The sequence below is a fragment of the Olea europaea genome, chromosome 11 (genome assembly GCF_002742605.1).
Source record: "Olea europaea var. sylvestris chromosome 11, O_europaea_v1, whole genome shotgun sequence".
Taxonomy (NCBI): Eukaryota; Viridiplantae; Streptophyta; class Magnoliopsida; order Lamiales; family Oleaceae; genus Olea; species Olea europaea.
Genome location: NC_036247.1, coordinates 27630674 through 27641308, shown reverse-complemented (window position 1 = coordinate 27641308; position 10635 = coordinate 27630674).

The following is a 10635-nucleotide window of genomic DNA, read 5'->3' as shown; positions in this document are numbered from 1 at the left end:
AATCAGGGCTGATTATATGTTTGTGCATTATTCAAAGATGGAGGAGGCGGTCTTGGTCTAGCATTCTCAGAAAAAATAACCCAACCATCCAGAAACTGCAAAAAAAGAAAATAAAAACAAAAACAAAACCGAGCAATCATGATTCAAAATATGGAATCAAGGAAACTTTTCTAGCACCTTAAATATAAAAGAGAGAAACAAGGTACGGCACTGGCATGTACGTAACAACACATCACAAAAGAAAACGAGTTTTGACCTTATCCAGTTTGGTCCTTACCAGTTACCACAAAAAGAAACTAGAAGGGACGAATTTAATACAGATTAACCAACAAAATATGTCGCCGTGCAAATTCACAAACAGAGACTAGAACTAAAATGTGTTTCTTTTTCAACTCGTTCTTTCACTCACCCTTCATGGAATTCCTCATACTATCTCCTTACAGACAGAGACTAGAACTAAAAGATAAGGGTGGGCAAATGGAACTGAATGGTTTGGCACTGTAAAGGAAAAAGACGGTTCTGGACATGTAAACTGAGAACCGGATGGTCCGGTGTTGAATGCAGAACTGAAAATGGAACCAATTCCCTGAGATGTGCATTGGCACCAGCTGATAAGGATTTAGATATGTAAATATAATTAAAGTCGAAAGAAGAAGAAAAAATCAGTCAGTAAATTTCATCCACTCTCCATTTTATCCTCTCTTCTGCCCTCAAACTCTGCAAATTTTCACCCTACTCGAGAGCAAAACCCCTATTTCAAATTGTTGATTTTGGAAGAATATTTTTCTCATTTCCTAAACTTCTGAATTTGTTTTAAGTCTTCTAATTTATCTGAAAATTCTAAAGCTTTTTGAGCTATATGTGGTTGAAGTTTAATTTTTCCTTCTCCTATATTTACTCCCAAGAAATCTATATATTCTTTAAATAAAACTATTTTCTTTTTACTAATAATTAGTCCATGTCTAATAAATTCTGAAAAAACTATCAGTAAATGACCTCTATGTTCTCTTTTATTTTTACTAAATACAAGAATATCATTTATGTATACTACTATAAATTTATTATGCTTATTAAAAATATTTTTCATTTTTTTTTTGGAAAATACTTGGTGCATTCTTAATTCCAAATGATATAATTAATCATTCAAAATGGCCTTCTGGACATGTAAATGCTATTCATTTTATGCTATCCGAATGCATCTTGATTTGTCAAAATCCTGACTTTAAATCAAACTTACTAAAAATCTTACAATCTTGAATTTTATTTATTAAAACTATTTTATCTGGTATATTATATGTATCTTCTATTGTATTGTCATTTAATCTTTTATAATTTATTACCATTCTACTATTTCCTCTAATAATTTCTGAATGTTTTCTTACTATAAAAGCTGCTGATCTATGAGGATTATCTGATTTTCTTATTACTCCTAATTTTATAAGTTCTTCTATATGCATTTTAAATCTTCAAAATCATTATTTGTAGCTTCTATATTTTTTGTCTTTATTATATATTCTGGATTTTTTATTTTTAGTTCACACATTATTCTATCTTTTTCCCAATATTTTAATACATTTTCTCATATTATTTCCATTTTTTCTAATTTTGATATTAAACTATCTATTTCTTGTTCTGTAACTAATTTATGATATATTTTTTCATTGTCTAAGAATTCATAGTCTATTATTTCTATTGTCTCTAGATCTATTTCATATTCTTCTTCTATATTATTTTCTATTAACTGACATTCTTTTTCTTTTTTACAGGGTTGAAACCTCTTTATAGAAAAATTCTCAATCCAAAATCATTGTATAGCTGAAATTCTTGTGAATATTTTAAAGTACTCTTGTTTTCTTAAACTTTTATTTTAAGAACTTTAGGGACTTCCTGAAAGGAAAATTCTTAGTTGTAAATCTTTTAAGATAAATTTATAAATCTCCGTTTAATGTTTTATGTATTTATAATGTTTTATGCATCTATAGTTATGTAAATATTTGATAAATCATTTCATCCTATGCATATAATAAAAGCATAACTTGATTTTTAGAAGTCATACTGTTTTTAGGTTAATCCTGAGTGACCCAAATAAGAGAAAACTGTTGGTCGGAGTGAGCCTTTTGATGTTTTCTAAAGATGCTGGGGAAAAGGAATAAATTAATCTAAGAATTTTATAAGTGAGTGTCACGAGTAACCTTATAAAAAGAAATCAAGTTCAAGTTTATATATCATAGGTGGTGAAGATTTAAATTAAAAAAAAAAAAAAGAAGTGATTCTTACATGATTCTAATAAAAGATTTATAGAAAACTAAGGAGAGTACTGAGTAGGATTAAAGTTATAAAACAGCAAAACAAACACACACACAACAATAAAACCAACAAAAAATACACACTCAACAACAAAACCAACAAACCCCCCCCTTGATCCTATGCATATAATAAAAGTATAATTTGATTTCTTATATATATAGATATATATATATATTACACAGAGGGAATGTTTCTCATAAGGAAACTACCCTATCAAAATATGCACCTACCATATATATCTGTCGTATATGTAATGAATAATCATAAGCCTAATTTGATGCATAATTCCATAACACTCCCTCTCAAGCTGGAACATAGATATCAATCATGCCCAACTTGTTACAAATATATTTTACTCGAGTTCTGACTAAAGCCTTAGTGAATACATCAGCTAATTGATCTCCTGTCTTGACATGCTTAGTCGAAATTAATCCTTGTTGTAGCTTTTCACGAATAAAATGACAGTCTGCCTCTATATGCTTTGTTCTCTCATGAAATACTGGATTAGTGGTAATGTGAATAGCTGCTTGATTATCACACCACAAGTTCATAGAGTGAGACGTATCAATGCCAATTTCTCCAAGTATGTGGCGTAGCCACATAAGTTCACAAGTCACATGTGTCATAGCCCGATATTCAGATTCTGCACTTGATCGAGCTATAACAGTCTGTTTCTTACTTTTCCAAGAGACTAGATTACCTCCAACGAAAACACAATACCCTGTAGTAGAGCCACGGGAGAACCGGCCCAGTCAGCATCCGAGAAACCTTCAACCCTACAATGACCACGGTCTCTATAAAGAATTCCACGCCCTGGACTTCCTTTAAGATACCTTAATATATGAGTTACGACATCCCAATGTGAAGTTTTAGGAGATGACATAAACTGACTAACAATACTTACGGGAAATGCATTGTCTGGCCGAGTAATTGTAAGATAGTTAAGCTTTCCCACTACCCTCCTGTACTTGTCTGCATCAACAAATACATTTCCATCTTCTGCTTCGAGTTTCACATTTGTTATCATAGGGGCGTCACCAAGTTTTGTTCTAAACCTGTCTCATCCAGTAGGTCCAGAGCATATTTCCTTTGAGATAGAAAAATTCCTTTACGACTTCGAGATATTTCTATCCCTAAGAAATATTTCAAAGGACCTAGCTCCTTTATTTGAAATCTTGTGCCTAGGAAAGCCTTCAGCATACTTATGCCGCTGATATCACTACCAGTAATCACAATATCATCAACATATACAACTAACAAAATACACCGAGCTGTAAATCGTTTAAAGAATACTGAGTAATCATATGCACTTCTTTTCAAGCCATATTCAATCACAACCTCACTAAATTTCCCAAACCAGGCACAGGGTGATTGTTTCAGACCATATAATGACTTTTGTAATTTGCATACCTTCTATGACTCCCCCTGAGCAACAAACCCTGGTGGTTGCTCCATATAAATTTCTTCATACAAATCTCCATAGAGAAATACATTCTTAACATCCAGTTGGTGAAGTGGCCAATGATAGGCAGCAGCAAGAGAAATGAACAATCGAACAGAAGCTAGCTTAGAGTCTCAGAATAATCCATACCATAAGTTTGAGCATACCCCTTAGCAACCAAACGAGCCTTCAATCGAGCAACAGACCCATCAGGATTCATCTTGACTGTAAACACTCATTTGCACCCAATTGCCTTTTTATTGAGGGGTAAAGGAACCAATTCCCATGTGTGATTATGTTCCAGTGCCAACATATGTTCCAGTGCCAACATTTCGTCTTGCATAGCTGCTCGCCATCTACTATGGGATAAAGCCTCAGAGATAGATTTTGGTACGGACACATGATCTAAGGAGGCAATGAAAGACTTGGAGGATGGTGACAAAGCATGGTAAGAAACAAAAGAAGAGAGAGGATAAGAACAAGATCATTCACCTTTTCAGAGAGCAATGGGAAGATCAAGAGTAGAATCAGGAGGGGGTGACGAATCTCGAGGCGAAGTAGCAGGTAGAGGAGGCAAGTCAAGGCTAGTATCAAGTGCCACCGAAGACTACTGCACACGACGAGTGTAAGCACTTCGAGTAGGAGGACGAGAAGATACTATTAACACAGGTGTAGTCATAGTGTGAATAAGGAAATCATCCCCAGACTCAATAGACGATGGATTAGATGACACAGCATCATTAGAAAAAGGAGTGGACTCGAAAAAAGTGACATTGGCAGACACTAAGTACCGTACTAAGGAGGGAGAAAAGTAACGATAACCTTTTTGAAGTCGAGAATAACCCAAAAATATACACTTAAGGGATCTAGGATCAAGTTTGGTAACTTGAGGTCTCATATTTTGAACAAAGCAAGTGCACCCAAATATTCTAGGAGGAAGAGAAAAGAGAGTCTAAGAGAGAAATAGAATGGAGAAAGGAATTTTACCATCTAAGATAGATGAAGGCATACGGTTGATTAAGTAACACGCAATAGAGACTGCATCTGCCCAAAATTCTTTTGAAACTTTTATATGAAAAAGAAGAGCTCGTGCGACTTCCAATAAGTGTCGATTCTTTCTTTTGGCCACTCCATTTTGTTGTGGAGTAACAATACACGAAGATTGATGAATAATGCCATTTTGTGAAAGAAAGGACGTGAATGTCGATGAGAAATATTCCTTGGCATTATCACTCCTTAAGATACTATAGATTTGTCAAATTGAGTTTTAATCTCAGCATAAAGGCACAAAAAATTGAGAATAGGTTAGAACGATTTTTCATAAGATATAACCAAGTAACACGAGAATGATCATCCACGAAAGTAACAAAATAGCGAAAACTAGACTTAGATAAAATAGAACAAGAACCCCATATATCTGAATATACTAAATCAAAAGGGGACACAGCCCGTTTATTCATTCTAGGAGAATAAGACACTCCATCGTGTTTTGTTAATTGACATGAGACACTTGACTAAGACTAGGACATAATTGCTTCAAAACAAGGAGAGAAGGATGACCGAAGCGACAATGAAGCTGTAGAAGAGAAGAAGTACTAGTGCATGCAATTGATCTTGGCACGTGTGTAGGGGAAGAATCTAGCACATATAAGCCATTGAGCTCACGCCCTCTACCAATAATCTGCTTCGTCCCAACATCCTGGAAAACATAATGGTTAGGAAAGAAAAGAACACTACAATTAAAGGATTTAGTAATTTGACTCACAGATAAGAGATTGAAAGGAAACTTAGGTAAACATAGAACAGATGACATTGGCAGAGAGTTTGTTGGATGTGCAGTCCCACATCCAACAACAGGAGTTGTAGACCCATTAGCTAAAGTAACACATGGTAAATTGTAAGAGTATACAAGTGAAGAAAGTATACCTGTATTCCCAGTCATATGATCTGTGGCACCGAAATCAATGATCCAATTATGTGATGCGGCAGAAAGACATGTTGTAGAATTACCTGTGTTGGCTAAAGTAGAAGTGGAAGGTGTAAGAGGCTGTTGAGAAGCGTAAAACTGTGTAAGGCGGGCATATTCATCTGCTGAAATTGTAACTTGAGGCTGAGAAGAAGGCGTAGGTAAAAGATCATCCTGAGCAGCAACATTTGCAAACTTTCTCATGGGAGTCTGACTTGTGTTCTTTGCTGGTTTACCATTCAATTTTCAACAGTTCCTTCTAATATGTCCTTGCTCTCCACAATAATAACAACCATGAGAACCACCGCTAGAAATGTTATCTCGACTACCTCCTCCTCCTTCTTTATTGTAATTTAATTTTGAATTTGCGCCAACCAGAGCTACCGTCTCATTTGGTACTATACCTTGCTCCTTGTCATTGTCCTTGCATGCCCGAAGTAGACGGGCATATATATCACTCAATGAAGGTAATGCTTCACTGGTAAGCAACTGAGTACGAGCCACCTTATATTCAGGACCAATCTTGCGAGAAAACACTGGACCACAATCTGCTCTTCTTGTTCTTGCATCTTCTTCACATCACTAGTAATAGGAAACATGACTCGCTTTCTTCAAATGCTAGTTTTACTTCAGTATAATATTGAAATAGATTTTGCCCTTTTTGTTCAGCCCGATAATTTTCAGCATTAGTTCATGAACATGCGATACATCATGTTTACTTGCATACATAAACTCTTGATAGTCCCACAATTCTTTCACAATATCACAATGATTAATAATATCATCAACTATCGAGTCGACAGTATCTTGAATTTGATTAAAAAGCTTGTCATCCTTCATTAACCATTTTTTCAAATCCCATGATTAGTATCAGAATGTGAAGGTGGATTATCAGTCAAGTGATCGCCCAAATCTAAACTTGACAAATATCAACGAACAATTCTCTTTCATTGAGCATAATTTTTACTACCCGTTAACTTTCTTTCTGTGATTTTTGAGGATGGGGTTACTGTGATTTCATTCACCATTTTTATTCAGCGATAATTAACAGATGACTAAAGGTTACACAACAGAGAGCAGCTCAAAAGAAAAATTTCAAAGCAACTTAATAATAATAATTTAGTATTGCAGGTCGATAAAAGGGTAGCCCAATCAAAATACAGTAATTCAGCCGAAGATAAAACTAATCCATGAAAGCCCAATAGTTACCTTCACCGAGAAAGTCCAAGAAAGTAGCCCAAAATCAATATTTCCCTTCTTTACCGGCCTAAAATCACCGAGCCAAAACTCGGTTGACACAATTGCACCCACCTGCCAAAATCACCGATTGCACCCAACCCAAAATCGGTCGACTCCACTTGACACACCACCTGAAGGAGTGATGATGGAGAAGACAGGCGATAACAAAGAAAGTCTCTCACGCACGACCTCCGAACTGACCACCGCACGCACCTACAGTTGAGGCGCCGATAGTTACACCGGAGAAGACCAGAATGAACCCAAGTCTGAAACACACGTGACCCAGATCAATTCGCACAATCAGTTGCAGTTCGCCGCTACAGAAGGTCTCCCGATCTTCAACCACCAAGAAGTAGTCCCGGTAAGTACTATCACCAAGGCCACCACCGAGAATAGCCACACAAATTTTTGAAAAAAAAAATCACAAACCCAAAATTCAAGGCCCTGATACCATGTTGATTTTGGAAGAATATTTTTCTCATTTCATAAACGTGTGATATATATATATATATATATATATATATATATATATATATATAGGGAATGTTTCTCATAAGGAAACTACCCTATCAAAATATGCACCTACCATATATACATGTGTCGTATATGTAATGAATAATCATAAGCCTAATTTGATGCATAATTCCATAACACAAATAAAATTGGCGAGAACTTAAAAACCTTTTCGCTGATCATTATTATGTTTCCATGGAAATCAAAGTAAATTGTAATTATGCTTATATTAAGTTCTACTGCATGAACTTAGAGGAAAGACAAAGACCCACATGGAAATCCAATGAGCCAAAAGAACACAAAAGTTTTAACACTTGATCTTTAATTTACAAACTCCTGACATATATGCATGTTTATGCTCACCCTGTTTTCTTCAGTTTACTGGAAAATTAATATATTTTGCCGTGTACTTTTTTGGGTTCATCACAGTTCACCTGTTTTGTAAGGCTTAGATATAGTTTCTTCTGTTCTTATTCATTGTCAAGCAAATTAGAGGACTGGAACCAACTGGTTTGGTACAAGCAGCATCGATGGAATGTTGATTCCACATAGAAATTCCCATTGGGAACCAGTACGGTTCAGTTCTAAAGAAACTTGGACTGAATCACCTGGTGCCCACCCCTTCTAAAAGAGTCTTTAAAAGAACCCAAAAAGTTTTCTTAACATGAGCTAAAAGATATCTGTTAAACTATCTGAACTCACCTGGCCATCCATGCCCTTTATACCAGCTGCAGCTTCCTCTATAGTAGCATATCTTACAAAACCATAACCCTTGGAATAGCCAGATACACGGTCAGTCACTACTTTAGCTGCAAAAAGGGAAAAGACTGAGCCATCCATTATTTGGTTTCGAAACTATATAGGTGAATTCTTCATAGGAACTGAGAAATGGAAATACCAGGAGTACTTCACCAAACTTTGCAAAGGCATTTTGAAGCCCTTCGGTAGTTGTGCGTTTGCTAAGCCCTGAACATAAAATAAACAAATAAAGGTCCAGTGAAACTTGCAGACAGGTCTTCATCTCTAAAGACCAAAATATACACCGCACCACGAATAATGACAATTTATAATTACCAAAGGTAAACAGAAACAAGGAAACAAAATGAATTATGATTTATACAAAACAGCCCAGTGGATGGTGGGTTTTACTAATTTTGCATTAATGTAACACCACTACTTGGTTATGAAAAGCTAGTCGAAATGCTTCCATCAAGAAAAGAGGAGGAACATGACAAGGCTACCACCAGCAGCTTTCTCAGAAGTGTGAGAAAGCAACATGGATCGAAAAGATGAGCATAAATTAAGAACTAGCTTTTCCATAGCACACTAAATCTTTTCTGAACATCTAAGAACTGTTCGTTAAAACAATATGCATCCACGGAAAAAATGTGTAACCCATAGCCACTCGGATCTTCCAAATAAACACCGTGGATGAGAACATGTACTGAAAGTAAAAAAACTGAAATGCCAAGGACCAAACCACTCCAAATAAGTAAACTAAAAATAAAAAAAGGAACAAACTGGGTGTGCACATGAATACAAAACAAGATGCACGCCACTACTAAAATAAAGAGGGTGAAAATAATATATATAGACATCAGTTGCTTAATTGTGAAATGATTATTTCTCGATCCTATAATGAGCCTAAATCATCAAATTGATCATTATTCATTGCTAAGAAATTCATAAAGGGAGGAAATGGGGTATAAGAAACAGATGACAATTGAGTCTATATTCGTTTAGATATGAAAAGAGATGAAGAGCAAATAATATGCAGCTACACTCCCAACAGCTACCTCCAGATGATTGTTTATAGAAGCCTCTTTCCAAAGTTCATTCAAAGAAATAGTTAAGCCCTGCCTTGCAACATGAGCATGATTTGAATCAGCGATTTTTAATAACTAGTAGTAAGAACATGCGTTGCACGTCTTATGTATCGAATGAATGATGTGCGTAATATTTTTGATGTATTAACATTCTTTTTTAAAGTAAGTGAGGTATTTAATATTGTCAAAGACAAAATTAAAATTGTAAAGAATAATTTTATTTATTTTATTTATTTATTTATTTTTGTGCAATATGGAATTATGTATATAATGTGAGAATGTTGAATAAGGATTGATTGTTCTTATTTTTTCATTTCGAAGTTTGTATATTTTTTCTTTCTCAAGCATTGTAAAAATATCTCTTTCTTTTGCCACTTCAAAAATGAGAAAATTTTATTCTTCCCACTGGGAGGTCCAGATCAGGCTTGATACATCGATACCTATTTTCAATTGTGTGTTCATGAATACGTTTTAGACACTACTTTAGACTTAGGTTTGGTAAAAGTAGAACAAATAAAATTAATGTAACAAATAAAAATTATTTTTTTCCTCTTCGAACCTACGTCTTGAAACCCAGGCCTAGACTTGGTATATAGATGTCCTACCCAAAGACGACTCCACAAATTCATAAATATGAATAAAAAAGTAATACACATTTGCGTGAATATGCTGAGACAATAATATAATCGAGCTACCACATGCTTATGATGCCCCAAACGGATGTGTATATATATAATTAAAATAATTCGTGTTAATAGATAAATTTAAAATATAAATTTCATACAATTAAATCCATGGCATTAGAGATTAGATTGAAATGCAAACCAAGCTCAACTAATCGGCAAAAAAAGAAAAAAAAAAAAAAAAAAAAAAAAAAGAACTTTGCAACACTTGTCAACTTATAAGTAGCTTATATTTATCTTTTAGATGGTCAAGTCTAAAAGAATTAAAAAATAAAAATAGAGAGAAAAAAGAACTACGTTATTGTTTTAGTATAATAAATTTTTTTGTCAAAGATCAAAACAACCATTTTTTTTTTTTTAAGAATTAGTCTCATGCAAATTGACTAAGATAAAATTCCAATGTCCAACAAGAATATACTAACGTATATAAGTATCATTTAGGCTATTTTCGAGTTTTGAGAAATTATAACCCACAAGAAATTGCTTTCATCGACAATGGTTGTTAATTTTAGCTCACATCAAGTTATTTTCATTGACAAGAGTTCTAAAATGAGAAGGGTTGATTTTTATAGCTATCATAATCTTAATTATATTTATTAAAAAATGAATGTACTAACACAAAGCAGCTCTGCATCACCCTCTCAATTATATACATTGATG